This window comes from Dermochelys coriacea, chromosome 15 (assembly GCF_009764565.3).
Source record: "Dermochelys coriacea isolate rDerCor1 chromosome 15, rDerCor1.pri.v4, whole genome shotgun sequence".
NCBI classification, from domain to species: Eukaryota; Metazoa; Chordata; order Testudines; family Dermochelyidae; genus Dermochelys; species Dermochelys coriacea.
The window spans coordinates 14,354,610-14,377,420 of NC_050082.1; the positions used below are offsets into that span (position 1 = coordinate 14,354,610).

General features: G+C 43.8%; 1 protein-coding gene across 5 annotated transcripts in view; it reads right to left on the reverse strand.

The window, feature by feature from the left end:
- HIC2 (HIC ZBTB transcriptional repressor 2) overlaps nt 1-22,811 on the reverse strand; it is a 103,224-nt gene that overhangs the window by 25,375 nt on the left and 55,038 nt on the right. The window contains exon 3 of one of the 5 annotated variants that reach the window (XM_043497804.1): nt 5,229-5,280. The exons of the other annotated variants lie outside the window; for them this stretch is intronic. The gene's annotated coding sequence lies outside the window, so the exon portion shown is untranslated. The remainder of the gene's footprint in view (nt 1-5,228; nt 5,281-22,811) is intronic. 5 annotated transcript variants of the gene reach the window in all.

Here is a 22,811-nt window from a genome sequence, read left to right on the forward strand (position 1 = left end):
TTTGTGACTTAGCATTTTTATTTTCAGTGCTATTGCTCTCTCCCACTGATTTTGCCCTGATTATTTAGCAAAGAGATTTTCTGATACCCATTCCTGGAGTTTATAACAGGGAGAACCCAACTTAGCTCTGTTGGGTTTAGCTGGTATACAAAGAACAGACATCACTGAGCCACAGAAACATCTACAATGCTAATAGCAGGGTCTATGGGTAGCTTCTTCCCCTCAAACTGCAGAGCCAACAAAGGGATCTTGGACAGCAGGTTGGGGTGTCGCAGAAGAAAATTGACTTTTTAAAAACAAAACAAAAAAAAAACAAAACATGGGAGTAAGGAAGTGGAGGAAATAAACAGAGCTTTGGAATTCTGAATTCCCTCCATGACTAGGGTAGTTTTAAGAGAAATTCCTGCATTGGGCCTAAACACACAAGCTGAGATTTATAAAGGAGCCTAAGAGCAGGTCTACACTACAATTAAAAACCTGTAGCTGGCCCTTGCCAGCTGACTCGGACTCATGGGGCTCAGGCCAAGGGGCTGTTTAATTGCAGTGTAGATGTCCAGACCTGGGGCTCTGAAAAGTGGGAGGGTCCCAGAGCTCGGGCTGCAGCCCCAGCCCGAACAAATTGTCTATACCACAATTAAATAGCCCAGCAGCTTGAGTTTGCTGGCACAGGCCTGGTGTGGATCTCTAATTGCCATGAAGACATACTGTAAGTGACTTAGGAGCTGCTGAAATCCCCACCCACAGTGATTATTTATACATATTACATGTTTTAGAAACTAATGAATAGTATTCCCATTTTAGGATATAAAACAAGTTTAAAAAAAACAAAGGACATGGGCTTATCTAAAACACATTAGAACTTTAGGGAGAAGAAAATCCAGGTTCAGATCTGAATTTTACATTTAGGACTGCTTGTATTTAAGAAACAAAACCTAAAATCTAAACCTCCATAATTTTGCGTGAGCGAAAAATGTAAATCTCCAAATTGAAACCAACAGCTAAGGCTTTTTTCCCTGGTTTGAACAAACAAACAAGCAAACAAAACAAAACAAAACAAAACAAAAAAAACCAAACACCAACACAACTGTAAGGATCCACCCCTCTTTCCAGTTCTGGCAGCTGAAATTTCACAGGAAAATGCCAGACTTTTGCCAAGGATGGTGGAAAGTCTCATGAGAATGCTAATCTACTAAAAAAAATCCTCCACTTAACATGGCCAGAATCCCAGTGGATCTTGCTGGATCTCAGCCATTTGGAATTCAGCATCATTGAATTTAAACCTTAGCCCCCAAGCATCCTTCTTGGATCATTGCTAATTAAAAGAGAAAATTGTTATTCAACTCTGCTTTTTTTTAAATTAATTGCTATTTTCCTAGAAAGGGTAAAGAGTATTTTTCTTTTAATGAGTCAAATTATTGGAGAACTCAGTGACAGATTATCTTAAAAATAGTTTGAAGGAAAAAATAAACTAGGAAAAAAAATCCCACAAAACAAAAAGCATTTTACCACCACAGGGTTCCTTTCCCCTGCTGCGCACAACCATTAAATGCCATTCTGCCTCCCCATTTGAGACACTGAATCTGAAAGATCCAGCATAAAAAGCCTGGTGAACACTGTGCCCGATAAGAAATGTTTAAAAAAAAAGATGGTTATAGGGACATTGAAATGATTAGAATGTTCACAAAAGTTCCCCTTGGATTCAAGTCAGCATGTGGGAGTGAGGGATAAAGTATTCACAGCATTTCCCAGTCAGATGCTGAGATATCAAAGTCTGTGTATTAAGGTGTACTGGTGTAGCGGGGGTGGCTACCTAATAGCAGACACTGCAAGCAGCACGAGTGAGTAAGTATAGTTTGTTTTTTTAAGTTTGTGATCTAGTTTTAGTGCTCATATGAGAGAGTAACTCTAGCCTAGTGTAGGCAGGCTCTGGGCAAGCTTTTCCCAAACTTCTCTGTCAACATATGCCAAACCTGAATTAAATTAATACTGCTCCTTGATATCGCTCACCCCACCCCCCCCCCCCCACACAGCAAGCCGGAAATGCCAATTGTGTCAACTTCTTCAGTCAACAAACTGGGGCCATTTTATTGTCTCTTCTCCTACATGACACAGTAAACGGAGTTACTCTTTGATTACAATAAAGCAGGAAGCCACCTGAGCAATGAGAGTATAGTACTGAATTTTGTCATCATCTTCCATACCAGATCTCAGCTTTTCACAAACCTTCCGGGACACGGCTGTGAGGGAGAGTGAATGAGCGCATTACTTCCATTTTACAGCTGGGGAAAACAGGGCACAGAGAAATCAGTGACTTCCCCCAAGGCCAGACTTCAAGTCAGTGACAGAGATGAGAACAGAACCCAGGTTTCCCAAGCCCCAGTCTGATGCTTTAATCACTAGATCATTATTCATCTTGTGGAAGGGAAAGGCTCCTTTCCATAGAGTTTGCGACTCCCTTTCTCCCGAATGGCCCTGAAGCTACAGCTAGAATCTGCTGCATGGGGGCCGTGCATTGTATCAGCCGATTCAGTAAGTAACAAGGTCTTCTGAAACCAAGTTGAACAGCTCAAGTGATTTAGTGTTCCTGCCTGGACTTGCCAAAAGACCTTAATGCAAATACAGCCCCAGGAAAGTGAGGGTGGGCTCTACGGTTCCCCCGCCTCAGGGCTTTTTCTTCAATCCCAATGCACCTCATTACAGTTGCACTTCAACTGAGATTTCAGTTTATTTTCTGAAACACGGAAAGTGGGTTAGTAACCCACAAAAGGCGCAAACTCTGGTGTTCCAGAGGATTTGCAGTCAGCTCAAAGGGGTGTTTTGTCCATTGACATGTTTGCTGTCACATGAGCCACTGGATTCCAGGCAAGTAAAACAGGCTCACTCACTCCAAGGAGTGACACATTCACACATGGCATTACTTTTCTTGAAGGTATTTACAGTTTACTTTTTAGTGCTACTTTAAGTTCAAAGGGTCTAGTAAAGCCCCATTAAGCCATTTACATCAAACTGGTTAGTTAATTATCCTGTTGTAGACTTTAAATTAGTGATTTATAACCCCTTCCCAGAGATGCCAGTATTTGGAAGCACTTCAGCAGGGCAGGGGTTTTGTGGGGTGGGGTGACAGATGGAAAAAAACACAGAGTTGTGTTGCACTCAATTAACTTTTTGGAGGAGAGTGGGGGAAGACACCTCACTGTTTAAAAGGCAGCAGGGTTCAGGAGACTATATAGCATGAGTTCTTCCCTCCATTATAAGTCTGTCTCACTTCAAATACTTCCTCATTTGTTTTTACATGGTGTGTTGGAACATCCAAGTTGGACCAAAATCCACGTGTGCTAGTTCAGGCATAAAACCAAGGGCTAGATTTCCAGAAGTGGTCATCACGCAGCTGGTTGAGCACCTGGAGGATCTGACCACTTATTTTGGTGCCTCAGCTTCTTCTGAAAGCCCAGCACATAGTGGCTAGAAAGGGAACCTGCTGACTTTCTCCTACCAGGGTTTATTTTGTCAATCCTTTTCAGAAAGTGCTCTTCTGCCAACCACCTCATTTTCAGTTGACAGCAGTTTGCTCTCTAGTGCTTTTTGAGTTTGACAAAGGTGCTAGAGACATCCTTCCACTAAGCCTCATATGTAGGTGCTGGAACTGGGGTTGGGGAGGGTGCTTGCAGTGCGGCTGCACCCTCTGGCTTGAAGTGGGTTCCATGGCTCTCAGAGCCCCCCACAATACAAAAACCATTCCAGCGCCCCTGGCCTTATCCCTCTCCGAAATATGCTATGCCCATTTTATACAGAAGTTCATCAGCTCAGCCAGGGGGAAGCCACAGCATGGTTCAGTGGCAGAACAAAGTCTAGACCCTGGGAGTCGTGACTCCTAGGACCTTGTTCTAAGGACACCTCATTTTTAAACGATATTTTTGTTCCTGTAGGCTCAGGTTATTCCCATTAGTCCTTCCAACCCATTCAGGGTTTTCACAGGTAAGTGAATGGTGCCCCTTGGCCCATAACCACAAAAACCTAGTCAAGCCCCACAAGAACAGCAAAATGGACAAATGTTAGTTTCTCTTCCCCATCCCTAACAGCTATTACCGGGCTAGAGGCAAATGACCTATTGGACCAGTATGCTGAGTTTTACTGACCAATTAAAGTGGTGACTTAAAGCCACTGCTAAATTCAAACATACATACATACAGTTAGGAATCAGAGTAGCAGCCGTGTTAGTCTGTATTCGCAAAAAGAAAAGGAGTACTTGTGGCACCTTAGAGACTAACAAATTTATTAGAGCATAAGCTTTCGTGAGTTACAGCTCACTTCATCGGATGCATAGTGAGCTGTAGCTCACGAAAGCTTATGCTCCAATAAATTTGTTAGTCTCTAAGGTACCACAAGTACTCCTTTTCTTTATACAGTTAGGAAGTAACTTTGGTGCCAGTCCTGCAAACTGCTTTATGCAGACCAGTCCCTGTGCTCATCTGCAGCCATACAAACTTCAGGGATCCAGTCACACAGGCCAGGTTGCAGATTAGGGCTTTCAAAAGGTGACCCATTCTGTTTTACCCTCAAATGAAGGTGTGTAAAAAAAAGTCAAAGTGTTTCCATTAAAAATATAACAAAGAAAAGTGGTCCAATTGTGTGGAAAAGTCCCACAAAATGTAGTGTTTGTTCTACTCCCAAAATGGTCCCCTTTCCATGGAAAAGAAATCTTATTCTCAAGCAAACCCAATTTAATTTGTCCAAAAATATCAATTCACATGGGAAAACTTTGAAACTTTTCATTTCACACCCCAAAGATTTTGGGTCAAAATATGGTCTGGAACAAGAAGATGAAACAGTTTCAAATAAACAGAAGTTCTATGAAAATATAATCGCTTTTTCACAATTTACTGCTGCAAACTGCAAGCTTGAGGTCTTCTAATTAAAAACAAAAGTAAACAGAGGAGTGCTTAAATTGTCAAATAAATAAAACATTCTCTGAATTCCCCCACCTTTTCTTGGAAGTAGTTACACCCAAACCATCAGTCAGGGGTATGTCTACACTACAGCAGTTATACTGCTGTAGCTCTGTAGTGTAGACTCTTGCTATAGGGACAGAAAGGGTTTTTCCATCGCAGTAGTAAATCCGTCCCTTTGAGAGGTGGTACCTAGGTTGATGGAAGAATTCTTGTGTCAACCTAGTGGTGTCTACACTGGAGGTTAGGTCAGCTTAACTATGTCTCCCAAAGCACACTTACATTTTAGGTGTAGACCAGGCCCCAGTCCAGTAGCTGTTCTGTTGGGCTCACCCCGCCGGAACACACAGTAAGGTAAGAAAGTTCAAATGCAAATCTCAGCCACCAAACAGCCCATCACAACCTAAACATTGGGATTCTAAACAAAGAATATCAATTTTTCTAATTCAATAGGAAGGAGGGGAGAGAAGGGGGAAACCAGTGTGGATAAATGAGCAAACCCTTTTTACTCCCTAAAACCTTCCATTTCTAAGGCATGCAACAGCCATGATCACTTCTAGAACAGGTGTGTCCCATTAAATACCTCCCATGTCACACTTGTGTCCCTTGGACACTGTTCTAGGGATTTAGTACCACTGCACACCAGCTGTAGTTCACCCCACAGAGGTATCCTGTAACACCCTACAAAGGGTTGGGGGGAGGGAGAAGGAGGGGCTACTCTCAATTGCGTACAGAGTCCCTCACCATATGACCTTCTACAGTCATTCAGTGGCATCTTACAAACACTTGTGCTCTCAGTGCATGCACAAATACAGAAGCAAAAGGCATGCCCCCTCCCCCAGACTCACATACCAAACGAGTGCATTTCCAAGTTAAATGTACAAAGGGTTTCAAATAATTATGCTGGTTATTTTTCATTTGTTACTTGCAAATCCTTGGCTGATTTTATGCCAAATGAAAACACGGAAGATCGCCTTGAAGGAAGATACAGAACTACTTAACTAGGGAACAACTGCTTGGACTCACTTCATAAGCAGGAACTGCTATTCAAATATTGCATATGCAGGATTATCACAGGCTGACCGGCCCTTTAAGAGGAGTTGGGCTCAACCTTCCCTGAAGTAGGCCAGCCATCCTCCCAGCTGGTCCTAACTGACTAGCAATCAGAGGGTCCTGATCAATTATTGGGCACAGCTGGGGAGAGGTCAGAGGGTTTTTAACAACACAGCTGGGTAAGCTCAGCCAGAGGGAAGCCAGAAGGATGGTTGAGTTCTCTGGGACCCCAGAAAGGCTGGGAGCAAAGCCAGGGCAGACCCTTAGAGTGGAAGAGCTGGGCCTGGTAGAAGATTCAGGTGTTTCATTTGGGACTTTGATTACCATGGGAGGGAGAGTTGAGCCCTGGAGGAGCAGCAGGTGACCAACCATCAGTTTTCTGTTACATTAGGACTCTGAGGGAAGAAGCATGAGAATCAGTGCTGTGGTAAAAAAGACTGGAAGAGGACAGTCTCTGCCCACAAGGGCCAGAAGGCTGTGGGGGCCAAGCCATGTGCATCTGCAGGAGTGACTGAAAAGCTGAATATGTGGAAACTGAGGCAAGGAAGCCACAGGGCCTCTGAGGAGGTTAAACTGTAACAAGAATCTGGAACAAAGGAAAGTGAGCAACATACACATCTAAAAGTAAGTGAAAAGCCACCCACATTGTGGGGCTGTTATTATTGGTTATTTGTTTTACTGTTGCACCTAGGGACCCTAGTCCTAGACCAGGACCCCATTGTGCTAGATGCTGTATAAAACACAGAACAAAAAGACTGTCATTGCCCTCCTGGGTGTACAATCTAAGTGTAAGACAAAAGAACAGATGTGTGAGTACAAGTAATCATGAGACAATACTGGTCAGCAGGATAGGGTGTGGTCTCTGCACACCAACTGCCTGTTAAGTTTTCTGTAGCCACTGTGATAAAGGAGGGACTTGAAAGTGGATAATGAGGTGGCTTTATGGATGTTTGTGAGGATGCCACCAAGCGCAGCATGGGAGAAAGCACTAAGATATGTGTTTGAAAATTCATGTGGGCAGTGGAGGCTGGCATTGTGGGTCGATCAGAGGCAAGCACCAGCTGTGTGATGGTGAATCAGAGATGGCAGGTAGGGTGGGGATTGACTGTGAAGGGCCTTGCAAGTGAATAGAAGCCGTTTGTTTGATGTGATAGAGAAGTTCCAATTTAATTCTTAAACTGTTGGCCCAAGACCCAGCATTTGCCAAAGAGACTGCAGGTTATGAAGAGGAAACTTGAGGCAGCAGGTCAGTAAGTGCTATCACCTACAGCAGATACCAAGAAAGGGCAAATTGAATAGTAAAAGCTTCTGGGTAACACAGAGAACAATGGTAGTTTGGTGGCCAGTCGTTACTTCTCTATCCTCCTCCACCAAAAGGGGCCAGCTGGACATCCCTACACATGTATATTGTCACTGCATCACCTCCTGCCCCACAAAAAACAGCTCAAAGTACGTGGTGGGGAGCCTGGGGACTGCTGGTACCAAGCTGTTCCAGGATATTCATAGGCTATAGCAATGATTCCCAAACTGTGAGGCGTAACCCTTAAGGGGGGGATGTGGAGGGAAGTTTGGGGCGGCATGGCGGGGACTAGGTCAAGCCCCAGAGGAGGTGGAGAGGGAGCACCCCCCCAGCCACGCTTTGCCCCCAGATCTGCTCTGGCCCGGCCCTCAGTCCCCAAGGGGCGTGGACGGGGGTGGGGTAGGGGAGTTGAAGACCACTGGGTTACAGAGTAAGGCCAGAAAGGACCATTGTGACTATCCAGTCTGACGTCCTGCATAACAAAAGCTAGAAAATTCCACCAAGTGATTCCTGCATCAAGCCCATAATTTCTGGCTGAGCTAGAGTATAGTTTAGAAAGGCATCCAACCTCAAATTTAAAAAAAAAAAAAAAGACTAAGTGATGGAGAATCTGCCATATCCCTAGGTAAACTGTTCCAATGGTTAATTCAGATTGAACCGTCTGAACTCATGAGTAGGGCCCTACCAAATTCATGGTCCATTTTGGTCAATTTCACGGCCATAGGATTTTTAAAAATCAAACTTCATGATTTCAGCTATTTAACTCTGACATTTCACAGTGTTGTAATTGTAGGGTCCTGCCCCCAAAAGGAGGTGTGTGTATGGGAGGTTTCCAAGGTTATTGTAGGGTGGGGTCACAGTAATGCTACCTGTACTTCTGCGCTGTTGCTTGCAGTAGTATTTCCTTCAGAGCTAGGCAGCTGGAGAGCGGCAGCTGCTGGCCAGGAGCCCAGCTCTGAAGGCAGCGCCACTGGCAACAGCAGTGCAGAAGTAAGGATGCCCTGCTATGGTATTTCCACCCATACTTCTGCACCGCTACTGGAAGGCCGCTGCCTTCAGAGCTGGGCACCCAGCCAACAGCTGCTGTTCTTCGGCTGCTCAGCTCGGAGGGCAGAACAGAAGTAAGGGTGGCAATACTGTGACTGCACCCCCTAAAATAACCTTGCAACCCCCTTTTGGGTCAGGGCCCCAGATTTGACAAACACTGGTCTCCCCCCTGAAATCTATGGAGTATAGGGTAAAAAACACACAAGACCAGATTTCATGGTCCGTGATGTGTTTTTTCATGGCCATGAATTTGGCAGGGCCCTACAGATGAGCATATCTGTCCATCCATACTGTTGTGAAGGTAGAGACAGTATCAGAAATCATGAGTAGCCTGCAGGCATGAAGCAAATGGATCCCCAAGTGCCTTTAGAAGGGCTGGGCGGAGTCCAGAGTTCAATCATCTTCTGAGACCTAGCTTTTTTAGGACTGGGTGAGAGCGGGTTAGATGAACAAGCTCCTCAGTCCAGTTTAGGTCACCAGTGGAGAGAGGAGTCCTTGGTTTCAGTCTAGGCCTTAGTAAGCCTGCATCCATTTACTCCACAGAAACTCAAACTGCCTCTGTCTGCACCGGGGAAGCCTAGAGCTGGGGCATCCTCTAGCAGTTCTGGATTTGAGGTTTGTGTAGGCAAAACACACACACACCTAGCTTTAATCACTGTTATCTCCCCTCTTTTCAAGGGATCCAAATTCATACCTACACGAACAGCTGTCAGCTATACCCTTATCCTTTCTCAACTTGGTCTTTGACCAGGAAAAGATCTATGGCATAACCACCACCCGATGTTCTGTCACAACTGAAGTTCAACAGTTAAGCTTTTCCTAACCCAAAGTTTTTAAACAGTTTCCACTCTTCGCTGCTATTACAGTGACTGCTACATCAGGGATTTCTTGGCAGTCAGAGTATGTCTACACTGCAGCTGCAAGCCAGCCTCGAGCTAGTTCTACACAAGCTAGCATGCTAAAAATATCTGTGGACGTCACAGCTCTGGCGGAGACTTGGTTTAGCCACCTGAGCTCAGACCTAGGGGTCAGGTGGGCTTGAGAGTCTGAATTGCCAAACACACACACACCTATTTTTTAGCATGCTAGCTAACACGAGTCTGTCTACCTGGGCTTGGAAGCTGACTGCCAGATGCAGTATAGACATAACCCAGCTGACCACTAAGGGTAAGGGGCCAAGTCACTCCACAAGAAAATGCACACAATGCAGCTCTTCTGCTCTTACTTCCAGAAAGCCAAAACACAGGATGTTAACATTCCAGCTACTGAAAACCAACCACAAGATCACATCTGCCTCACCTGGAGAGAAGTTTAAACCCAATTACTTTTCTGTTCCTCACAACAAACAGGCTACAAATCTAGGGAATCTTTCATACTTAATTACTACTTGGTTATATATAGTCTTATTTAAAAGAGCAATAAAATATATTTTATTTAGCAAAGGAAGTTAGTGATTGTACTACAGAGCTGACGACAAATGTCAGGAGTGGAAGAACTCGTACCTCCATGGACAAGGTCAACTTATAACTCTATCCGAACATGCCCACATCTGGACTGGGATAGTACACCTTTCTGTTTCCACACAGAGCCACTGGGTCTTAATTTTGGTGTAAATGGGGAAAAATAGCTAATTTCAGCTTGATGCACAAGGATTTAGCTGCCAGTTACTAGTTGTGCTGGAATTGAGCTGTTCAATAGCTTATGTCCAGGACTCAGTCCAAGTGTTGAACTCTCACTGCTGTCAGCATAGCCAAGCACCTAATCCACTCTATGTTCTCCAGCAAACTATAGCTATTTTGAGAAATATCAGTCTGGGGGGGTATAAACTCCTAGCAACATTCCCTTTAAACTTGACTGAATGCATTATGTAACAAAGGAGTTTTATTAGTGAAACAGCACAAATCCCACTGCCATTAAGAATAAAAATTCATGAGCTACGAAACAGCAATGATTATTCAGAAGGCTGGCTGTCATGTTTACTGTGAAACCATAGCCATAAATTAGGCTTTTTTAAAAATGTAATGTATAAACCACCTACATTTTAAAAATTTTGCTCAGCATTCAAATCGTTTTACCATTGGATGGACTGCCTTTCAGATCATGTTTTTCTCTTTCCTAAATCACAAGACCAAATGTATTGTTAAAGGGTTAAATAAAAACAACCCCTTAGGTTTTCTTTTTCAATACAGAGAGCACAGGAAGATAGAACAGCTGTACATGAATGCTAGCATCCTGACAACACCATATCACTTAAATTTTGCTCTCAGATTCCTATAGTTGATTTGCTCCCTGGGAGGTATGGAAGATTGGTGTTACATGCCTGCTATTCCCCCTTCTTTTTTAAGATTTTTGGGGAAGAAAGGAAAATCCAAGGCTAAGTTATGTGTGCATATTATAACAAAACACTCCCATGCAGAGTGGGTTAAAAATTAAATTTGACATTTGTCATTACAATATGTGCGATATTTCCTGTAAAACTTGCTGTGGTGGTTCCTATTAACTACCATGGGTGGTTAACAACCACCACTTCTTCATGGCACCTACTGTACACTTCCCACAACCTCCTCCAGCCTTCTACTAATGTTCAATTCTGAAAGCGCAAGTAATACTAAAACCACACCCACAAACCCCAGAAAACAGAATGGAAATTGTCAGGAAACGGTCTGTTTTGCTTTCCATGGTGTAATGATGGAGACACAAATGTGCTGGATACTGGTGACGGTGGAACCTCCACCACGCTTTCATAATATCCCTTATTAGAAATGGGCATTGTTTAAAAAAAAATCATACAAATTTTCAATTAATGGTAACCATTTAATCCTTTTGTCCATCTACATTTCCTTTAACTGCTTGGATTAGGGAGAGGTGGTTATGGAAAAATATAAAACATGTCCTGAGTATAAAAAGATGAAGCATATATTGCCATCAGGGAAAGTAAAAAAAAAAACCCACAGCCTTTTTCCTGAGCAGAGCTCACTTTACATGAAGAAGCAGAGGACAGGTATTCATCACACTGTTCCTATGGAAACAGACACTAAGCAACTTCCCTGTTCTACCTTTCGGCTGTCTGCATGTGTGTGCGCACAGGACTATCTGGAGCATCCATCCCTTAAAATGTTCTCATAAGGAGAGAGAAACTGTGCAGGAGGACAGCCACATTAGAGTCAAGGACTGGGACAAAACTAGGAGTGAAAATTAATGAGTCCTGCAGCTTGTTGAAGAGAACAAACAGGAGAGTAAGACATTGGCATGATGAAGGGAATGAGATTTATCCCCACCTGAGCCTTGTCTATATTAGTAAAAATTATAGCTTCTCTTTTCTTACAAGATAGCTTTCTCATGGTAAAAAAACCCCACACCATTATGCTTAAGAGTAGACGTGGCCTTTGACTGAACCCGTAAAGCCTGGAAAACAGAAGTGAAGCAGAGTTGCAAGTTCTCTTCTTATTGCACACCCAGATTTGACGTTAGGCCCCCAGTTAGCACCCTTGCAGAAGGTGTACTTGGACTCTTGTTGGAAAATAAACATTCCACTAACTGATGGAGAATAGTAAAAAGCTCACAGTCTTGTTTAAAGACTATAGATAAACTTATTACACTCATAGCAAGTGGACATACTATTTCCTGCAGCTAAACCAATGCCAATGCAAAGCTAGCCTGTTTGGTTTTTAAGTCAAGGGACACTGATCCTGTGATGATTCTTGCCCAGCAATGTAGTTTCTCATACATCAAATGAGAGATTTAGTCTGACTATTGGTAGAAAGTTCTTCATTTTACCCCATCATTAATATAGTACACTCCGATTGGCTTTAGGAACAGACCTCTTGTACACTTCAGCCAATCAGGAGGCAGAGTTAACCACAAAAGTACATAACTAGTCTGGTCCCGGACTGGTTTAAGAGTAAAAACAAGCAAACAAAAAACAATCCACCACACACCACCCAACCACCAACATGTAACCATGCCTAAAGATCAGCCATGCAGTAACCTGTTTACAATGATAAAAAATCCTACATCAGACTGAGCTAAGTTTTCCTAATTCAAGCATGTATCAGGACAAGTGTGGCAAATGCCACTTGGCCACTCACACTTTCTGTGAGGTTAACAATAGTGTTTTCAAATGGGGTGTGAAATCCTGGAGCAGGGCACTCAAATCCTGAACTTTAGTATTATGGACTGAATAGGCAGGAGAAAGAGGGGGTATGTGGCTTATGTCATGTATTTTTGCTTCTTGTATTGTATGATGTGCAGGCCTGGTGTGAATCACCAGAGCATAGGCCCCGGGTGGTGTAAGAGTTGGTGCTTTCCTAGTGCCTTCCATATGGGGATCTCAAAACTCTTAACACACAAACATGAACAACCTTTTTTAAATTGGACTAATGGGGGAGGGGAGATTCTGATGGCACACACTTTGAATAGAAGGTCCTGAAAATTAAAATTCAAGACCACATCTGGCCAAATAGTGAATCTGATGACTCCTTTGGAGCTACAAATTTGTTGCTGTCTAAATTAATAATTGTTTGCACGTGAGTGGGGGGCAGGCAGGTGGATGGTTCAAAGACTAGTGTACTATTCCTTTAAACAGGGGCTGGAGGTGGTTCTGGGTGGAAACTTCAGAAAGAATGAACAGTTTTATGGATAATACTGCTTCCCCTATCTAATTTCTTTTTCAGTGTTAAAAGTGACTTTTTGCAATAGTTTACCAATGTCCATGACAACTCCCTTAATAAGGAGGCAGAGGGGGCTGTTCTGCTCCCCTGTTTGGATAGGTCTTTTCTGCAATTAATCTGAATTACAGTAGTAATACCTGATGGCCCCAACTAAGATCAGTGCCCCACTGTCCTGAACAGCTTACAATCTAAATAGACAAGACAGAGGGTGGGAGAGGGAGAGAACCCATGAGTAAGTGACTAAAAATATCCATCAGTTAAAACCAGAATAAGACCAATATTGTGTGCTTGAGGCTTTGGAATTAAAAACCTGCTTAAAAAGGAGTAGTTACTTCCAAGCTTGTTCAGTCCTGTCAGATAGGAAGGACAGTCCAAGACAGACTCCCAAGAACCTCATTCCGCAGAGGTTTTAAAAGATATTAGCGTCTACCTAGTGTTAACCAGAGGGGCATCAAATCAGGCACACTGGGCAGGTACAACACCTATTTGCCGACAGAAGGGTTGAGCAATTGGGTTTTACTCAGACAAGTGTGTTTTTTTTTTTTTTTTTGCAAACAAAACACCCCAACTCCTCTTGTACACTCCCAGTTTTTTGTTATACAAGTCAAACAGACTAATTTCATCTTGGCACAACAGGAGCTCCCCAAGACCCTTGCTAGAGCCCTGGCATAGAGGTAATTGTGAGAGCCAGGCAAAGACCTGACCACACCCATCACAACTACTTTGTGTGAATGGAACATCACATTTAAATTCTGTACCCAGCCCATAAGCATTACCATAGCCTAACGTCTCTCTCTGAATACCACCTCAGGCAAGGACTGTGTAGCCCAGAAAGGGAAAAAACATTTCTAATTTTCTAAGATTCCCTGATCCTGCTTATCTTCAACCTTTCCCAAAACTATTGAATCCCTAAGACATGCCTTCTCCGAGGCTGCCTCCAGATGATAAATTACCCTCTTCCAATCAGGGAACTGAAAAAGTACAAGGTAGCCTATATGACCAATCATAAATAGCAGCGTGAAGATTGAACAGTCACACAATGAACAGGAGCAATTAACAGAGTGAAATAACTCACCAAACAGCTGCCAAATAAAATGTGACAATGACCATCTGCTCATGGATATTCCATGGGCAGGAAGAGGGGCTAAATTCACTGGGCTTGCTATTTGCTGATCATTGGGAGAGAAAGCATGTGCACCAAGCAGCAGCTAGCACTGGCTGCTGGGAGTGCTCTAGGCCAAGAACTGAACCTCAGCATGTTCCACCAGCTACTTTGGATAGGTACCCAGGGGGAGGTGGCGTGTATGCCATGTTAGCCAGCTTCAGCATATGCCAGGGAAATACTTTTTCATCTCAGTCTAAACACACAGTTCCAGCTAAACAGGTTTCCACAATGGTTTGGCTGGATACTGAGGATGCCATAGAACGTGACATGTTCTGAACACCTTCCAGGCCAGGTTTTGCTCTGTCAGAAGCCCAGTACTGACAGGACCTAGGTTTGGAATATTTGACAGAAATTGTGTTTGTGGAAAATGCATTTAAACTCAGGCCAGGTCTACACTCCAGACTTTAGTTGATGCAAGTTACATGGGCAAAGAGCTGCTAAAGTTTATACATCACTTGTGCACAGGGATAGTTGGCTGTTTGGATTGGCAACATGCCTACTCACCAGGAGTGCTTTAGTCAGTGCAAAGTGTGGTGCACCAGAGATAGGTATCCCAGCATGCCACGTGCCGCCATCTAGCGTGAGGCCTTTTCGCAATGTGTTCTGGGGTAGAAATCGCTCTCCCAGGAATCTCTGGGAGCTAGGGATCAAGTTCCCAGCATGCAACTTTTGCCATCCCATATCATCATTCATGTCCCATAATTTGTCTTTTTTAAATCTGCACAAAAAAGTACAGCACTTTTGACACTAGCCCACCTTGCTACAGAGTACATAAACAGAAAAGGCTAACTTTCTAGGAGTATGCAAGTGTTGGTGGATCACATGGCACCAATATCCAAGGCGGCTGGTCAGGGAAGACGCATCACACTTGAATCTGTAAGAACACAGGACTGTTCATAAAGCTGCAGACAGGGGCATCTCTCCAAGAGAAAAAGCCACAGCCAAGGTGGAGGGTGAAGGTGCAGCAGCTCTGACTTTGAACAGCTAGACACAAGGGCCATCACAAGAGCTCAGCCTGGAGTTATGTAGTTGTGAGAGGTTTTGAAAAACCCCTTCAATGGTCAGCCACAGTAATGTTCTGTGCCGGACCGTTCTCTGTGCCTGGAGAACTGGTGCTTCTAGGAACTATGTAGTGCTTGCTGTACATTTATAAATGTGTATTTCCCTCAAGCTAGGAATTATGCAGTGCTTGCTGTACACTTACAAATGCTATGTGCTTTCAGTACCGCTGTGCATTCTGCAACATTTCTTGTTAACTCAAAGATAATAGTATTCTTCAAAAATAGAAATTTGACTTGCAAAACCAGTGCCGAAAAACTGTGCAAAAAACAGCAGGCAATGAAATACAAACTTTAAACTTAACAGAATGGAAAATTTGACATTGGAAAGGCAGCAAACATTTCTGCCCATTTCAGTGCACAAATGTAGTCTGTGGCTACACATACACTGACCTGTAAGAGCCAAGGTTGGTGTACGTGCAGCTGTGGTTTTCCTTGCTGTCACCCAACATGGAGTAGGAGGGCTAAGGATGCAGCCTGTGATGTCACGGGGGCGGGGGGAGATATAGGGAGCTGCTACCATGGTGTTCTCCAAGGATGGCAAAAGGAGAGAGTCTGGAATCCTTGGATTTGTAGGTCAACCAGGGTCTGCAGCAGTTGGGTTTGCTGCCTGAGAAAACCCATTATGTGCTGGTTCATCTCCCTCCCCTGTTCCTGATAGGATTCCTGGGCCTGTCTCCTGTCTGTTCTTTCCTTCTTAATGCCATCTGCCAGGTTGGCCCTGCCCTCGAGGCCATTTGTTTGCAGTCCAGTGCAGCATTAGCTTGCAGGATCTCCCTGAATATGTCCTCCCTATTCCTCGTTCTCCTCCTAGTCAGGGCCAGGAGTTCTGTGAGCAGGGGAGGGGTGCCCCTCAAGGCTGCAAAAAGCAGCAGCTGCTGATTAAAAAAACCCATACAGATGTCATTGGATTTACAGTCCCAATGGAAAGGGAAAGTTTCAAAACTCCCTTCTCTTGTTCCCATAAAACACTTAATATGAAATGCTTATAGATACTTCAGCTTTGGAGCCCAGCCACAAGGAGAGCAGCCCACCAAGGGCAAGGAAGGAATTTCAGTTGCATCAAACAAAATGTTGGTCTATTCCATGGCTAATGTGCAGGGCAACGGCATTGAATAGTGGCACTATTTTCCAAGGCAGTGGCAGTTTTAGCTGACATCTATGCCTTCGTTACCCTCGGGGCAAGAACACTCAGCTGCCAATGGCTGCCTGGGTCCACATGCCTCTTGCCTGTTTACTGCAATGGTGTGGGAAAGTGTCCTACCGTGGAGGAAGAAATCAGCCATCCCTGGAAATCTTCAGGAGAGGGTTGCAGAGTCAGGAGAGGACTGCAGAGTATCTCCCGGATACAAGAGACTTCCCTATATAAATAAACAAGGTTCATGTGGCTCCCCCACCAGCTCCCACATCTAATCCAATAGGGGAATGAAGAGCAGGTGCCAGCTCTAACTCTTCTGGTAAGAGCAGAATAATGAAAGATACCTTTGTCTTAACCAGGGGATGGGCCAGGTGCCATCTTGAAATTTCAAGACCGTAAAGAAAAATGCATGCTTACCGGAGGTCCCTTCCCCTCCACCGCGCTCGTCCTGGGACTTTCTAGATGGGTGAAGTCTCAAACAGGTCCTGGCTCATGACATTGTTGGAGTCTCGTCTCTTCCTCATCGCAGTTCACAGAAGAAATCTCTGGCTTCTCAGGAGGTATCCATGGTGGTCTGTGGGGTCTCCGCCAACTATGGCATGCCGCTCGTTGTAAAAGCGGCAAGTGTGTGGTTCAGCACCAGATTGATAGTTGGCCTCATGATATGCCTGGCCAAATTCCTTCGCTTTCATGTGGTGCTGCCGGTGGTCCCTATTATGCCTCTTTGCTGCAAACCCTGTGCAATCTTTTCATAGGTGTCTACGTTTCTACAGCAAGGCTACTTATGTCAACCTAACCTTTAGGGCTGTCAACTCTAACTGAAGATATTCCAGGAGATTCCCCCCTCCCCCAACATTATGTAATGTCGTTTTCTTAAAATATCCTATTAATCTCCTGGATTGCGTTCAATAGTCTGTGGGAGATGGATGCCAATTCCAGGAGACTACAGGCCAATCCTGGAGGGTTGGCAACCCTGCTAACTTTGCAGCGAAGACCAGGCCCTAGTTCTGCTAGTGTCTTATCCCCAATGAAGACAAGTGTCCAAGAAGTGTAGCCAATAACAAAGACACCAGAAAATGCCACTCCAGTAGATCCTCCACATCTTCATAATCTTTGGCCCTGAGCAGCATAGTACTTGAAGAGAAGTTACTGCTGCTAAGAGACACAGGCATTTCTGAAAACTTTACCCATAAGTCACATGGATCGGGGGGGGGGGGGGGAATAAATTAGAAAGACTGACAAGTCTGAAATGACCTGAATTTTCCACGTACATGAATATTTAACACAACCATACAAGGGACTGGAGAGAGAGTTTGTTGCCTCCTAAAGGTGGACCTTTAACTAAAAAGGTTTAACAAAATTATAGTGGAAACCCTGAGGATACTTTAAAGTGGTTTTGCTGTGATTGGGCATACCATCTAAAAACCATACTCTTGGGATTTTCCAGCAAGCTAGTATTTTCCTTGCTCCCCCAACTTTCCTTCCCCCCCATTATTAAAAGGACAGTTGCTTGATACATTAAAGTACTATACTGAACAGAGAAACTATGGAGAGGTTAAGTAACTTGGCCGAGGTCCCAAAGCATGCCCAGTAAAAGAGCATGGTCTATAACCCAAATCCCTGTCTTTTTGTAACAAATCCAACATAGCAGACAGGCAGTTAAGTAAATTACGTATCTGCATAGTTGGGACTAGAGCACTGATCTTTCAGCTCCCCCAAAACACATCCCACCATCACTTGGGCTAAAGCTGCTCCTCCACAGCTTAATAATTAATAAGGCCCCTCTTCTTCTGAGGGCCAGACACTAGAGAATTATATTAGACATACATAGGCAGTACATTATACACAGATCTATAGGGTGAGCCATGCAAAATGTAACATTTAAGGCGCCTATCACGGAGGTATCTAAATGCAAATATAACACTTTATAGAGACCAGACAAAAAGCTTCCTGCCCTCAGTTGCTTACAATGTGTGTGTTCCAGTGAAGCAGAGAATCCTAAAAGGGGATGATAATCATGGTGATCATTGAGAGAATGATTTAGATTTGAGACTGGAGGAAGGCCAGCTGGACTAACTTGTTAAGTGCTGTAGTTAGAATGGAATGGAGAAGCTCTGTTCCACTCCCATCCCCCCCCACACCACCTCCCTCCAAAAAAGGGGAAGGGGGGGAAAGAGTCCAAAAGGAAAACTGAATTAACAGTACCCATGTCAGGAGTAGGATACCAAGAATACCATCATGGGCTCTCTCTCTCACAAAATAAATTCTACAAGAGCACCTCTGCCCCTTGAAACACACACATTCACTTCCAGTCTTAGAAGCTCATAATCAAATTCCAGGCCAAAACAAAAAAGTTATAAGCCTCCTGGTTCTTAGAGTCTGTCTTGACAGGACTGTCCTGACACAGCATACACAGATTTTTTTGTAATTGTAGGGATTGTTCATGTGTTAGGGGTATAACACAAACAAATTAATGGTATAAAATACACAGGTCCTGTCCACACTACAACTTTTAAACCAAGTTTATCAGTTATCTGTATAAACAGCTCCAAACATACCTTGTGTTCATACACCACAAGGTTAATTCTTTTTGGCAACTGGTAGCTTACAGGTTTCAGAGTAGCAGCCGTGTTAGTCTGTATTCACAAAAAGAAAAGGAGTACTTGTGGCACCTTAGAGACTAACAAATTTATTAGAGCATAAGCTTTCGTGAGCAATGCATCCAATGAAGTGAGCTGTAGCTCACGAAAGCTTATGCTCTAATAAATTTGTTAGTCTCTAAGGTGCCACAAGTACTCCTTTTCTTTTTGGTAGCTTACAGTATTCCACCCCTGCCAGAAGAGAGAACTGTCTTTCTATAACCAGTTCAATGTAGTTTTTTTTTCATGGTGAACAGAACAGCTCCCCTACATACTCTATTATGCACGTGTAACTAGTTTTTCTATTTCTACTCCCTCTCAACTAATAGTAATAGGGTATCATAGTGTGTAATGCCCCATTCACTGGTAATGCTGCTCTAACTGTAGGCCTTCCAAGAACACCCCTGAGACAGTATGGGATTGTGTTCCAGAATGCAATTAGAGAGTTAGCCAGTGTGATAGATGTCTACACCAGGGATGGGCAAACTACGGCCCAGGAGCCGAATCCGGTGCTTCAGATGTTTTAATCTGGCCCTTGAGCTCCTGCCGGGTCGTGGGGTCCACAGCTTGCCCATTCCATGTGTGCTGTGGGTCCATGCGGCTTCCAGAAGCAGCAGTATGTCTCCCCTCTGACTTCTACACATAGGGGCAGATAGCGTCACCCCTGCAGCTCCCATTGGCCGGAAACCACAGCCAATGGGAACTGCAGGGGTGGTGCCTGCCAACCGGGCAGTGCACAGAGCCTCCTGGCCATGCCTCTGCGTAGGAGCCAGAGGGGGAACATGCTGCTCCTGCTTCTGGGAGCAGCCCTGATCCCCCTTCCATCCTCCAAACCCCTCGGTCCCAGTCTCCTGCACCCCAGAGCCTGCACCCCAAGTAGGAACCCTCATCCCCCCACTGCAACCCCCATCCCAGTCTGGAGCCCCCTCCTGCACCCCAACCTCCAATTTCATGAGCATTCATGGCCTGCCATACAATTTCCATAGCCAGATGTGGCACTCAAGCCAAAAAGTTTGCCCATCCCTGGTCTACAACGAGGAAATGAACACACAGTTGTGCTGTGAAAAGAGCTGCTATGTGGACATAAAATTAACCGATGTTTGTTACAACACACAGTTGAGACAAGAACTAGTTAAAAAGCCATAGTTGTACTTGTAGCATAGAGAAGGCCTTATACTCATGCAACATTTTTGCACTTTAAAACCTCTGGGCAGATTTTCTTCAAATTTGGCTTATTCCTCAGACTTAAGTGAGGTCACAAGTCAAAGGGATCTTTGAGCTTTCTATGTTCCTCCATTATTAGTGTAAAAGATTTCTGATCCAAAAAGGATGGAAAAATGCCTAGCACATTAGCGATGCTAGGCATTATTGACTAAATTAAATAAATACCTGACAAATTCTCTGTCCTCCCTCTACTAAACAGATGCAGATGTAAATAAAAAAAATAGAAAACTTCATTATGTGCAACTGAAAGGGGAAATGGGGGAAAAACACAAACACTGAAATTCAGCCTTCACTACAGTGTGCACAACCTATGTCCACTACTATGTGAAGGCTTGTCACGCGCAATTGCATTAACACATTCATAAAGAACGTTTTTACATGGGCTCTGCACGCTTTTAAGGAAAGTACAAGTCAGGCCAAGTTTGGAATCCTCCAACCTATGCAGTTTGAATTACAGCAGCCCAAATTCAATTCCTTCGTGGAACTCTGATTCAAAAAAAAAAAAAGGGGGGGGGAACCCTCCCCAAACTTGGATTATCTAAGGATTTTTATCATAAAGCCAGAGAGTAGTAATATTTATTGACATGCCAAGAGTCCTGCTGCTCAAGAATTTAGGTAAACCCAGAATACAGATACACCTAAATATCTTAAACCACCATTTTGTTTTATATAATGTAATCTTACAAGTGGGGATGATCGCATTGCGCATTAAGGTTGCTTGATACATTTCATCACAAGATGGTGTTTTCAGTTGCTCATAATTTTACCAGTTTTTAACTGATTGGACTGAAGTTTTCCATGCTGTCTGCCTCAAGCTTATTTTTTTATTTTTTTTTTAAAAGAAAATTTGAAAGGAAAATAGTTCAGCCATTGCCAAGGGAGGGTGGGGGAAAATATATTGTTTGGCCCATATTAAATTCTGGCAAACTTCTCTTTGAAAAGCTCTAATCCTGCTATGTGTTGAAGGTAGAACTTGACTTTTAGCATGGGGCTGGCCTTGGTGAAAATCTGACCAAACCTAGCCAAGTTATGGAAACTTTTTTGGGAAACCCCTCCCCCCCCCCAAGTTCTCATGCTCAGACTTCAGATTTTAGCAGCTTAGCTACTACTATCATTATTAATACCTTTTCCAGAATGGCTATTCTGGAAAATTGTCCAGTATAGACAAACCCTCAGACTCTGTCAAATATCTGTGAAACCCACTGGCAAAGTGTCCCATTCTCCTCTACTGCCAGTCCGCACAAGGTAACAGCCTACCACAGTTATCATTTACTCTGTTTGTTCATGTGGCAGAGGCCTGTCTGGTGCATCTGAAGGGTCCAACCCTGCTGATGAACTACTTAGGTGTCAATATGATGGAATCAGCTTCTTCAGTTTTCCCTTTTTTTTTTTTTTTTTTTTTAAAGTGGGCTATTAAAACACCCACAGACATGTTAAAATTAATGTCACAAAGTCAAGCACTCAGAAGTTAGGAAATGCCAGAATTAATGCCTGTGCAGTCTTAATTTGGTCCCCTTGAACATATGCATAAGTACATATTTTCCATAGGCCTCCTGCCTCATTCAATGTCCAGGATGGATGGCGCTCACTTAATGAGCGGCTATTCACGATTTTGCTTTCTCGTTGCACAATGTGTGGCCCTGTGCCTTATTCACTGTATTCTATCCAAACCCTGCTCTGAGGCAGAGTTATCAATTTCCACAGTGATTTTTCTATGGTGCTCATCACTATATGCAGAGTACTTCAGAAACATTCATGAATTTATTTTCACAACACCCTGTGCGCAGAGGGAATACCACCACCCCCATTTTGCAGCTGGGAAACAGAGTCAGATTACGGTCAAAATTAACACTGAGTTTGGGTGTAAAATTTGAGATGCCTAGGCCCTCGGAGCACTTATCACATCACACTTCATTTGTTCAAAGCAGAGCTCAGCTGCTTCAGTTGTGCAGCTGTGGGTGTTCAGCACTTTTGCAAATCAGACCCAGGGTCTCACTCTGGGCACCCAGAAAATGAGAGACAATTAGTGAGCACCTGTGCAATGTTTGGTTTAGGTGACTTAACTAGCATCGCACAGGAACTCTGGCAGAGGCAGGAATAGTCACATTCCCCAGAAGTCAGCTGTCTTAACTGTGACACTGTCCCTTCTATGCCTGCAATCTCCAGCCTCACTCATGACACTCCTTCCAACTGCTGCAATAAGCAAAACATGGGTCCTACAGAAATACACAACCCTGAATAATCCCCAGAGCAGATCCATCTGCAATGTATGAGACAAACATCCTATGGGGAAAAAATACTATGATCATGTAATTAAATCCGTATCAATGCATATGCACAAAAGGCTGAATTAAGGTTACATAGGCAACCTTAATAGTGGCATTTCATAACTTGACTTGGCAACCTTACTAATGTTCTTTTAATGTAGTTTTGTGTGATTGCTTTTGAAATAACATGTATAGACCATCTGTGAAAACAAACTTGATTTTTCTCAGTTGAATTTGCTAGTTTAGGGGCTGCTCAAGGCTATAGAAAATTGGAGCCTGAAGCAACTTTTGTGGGTTCATTTCC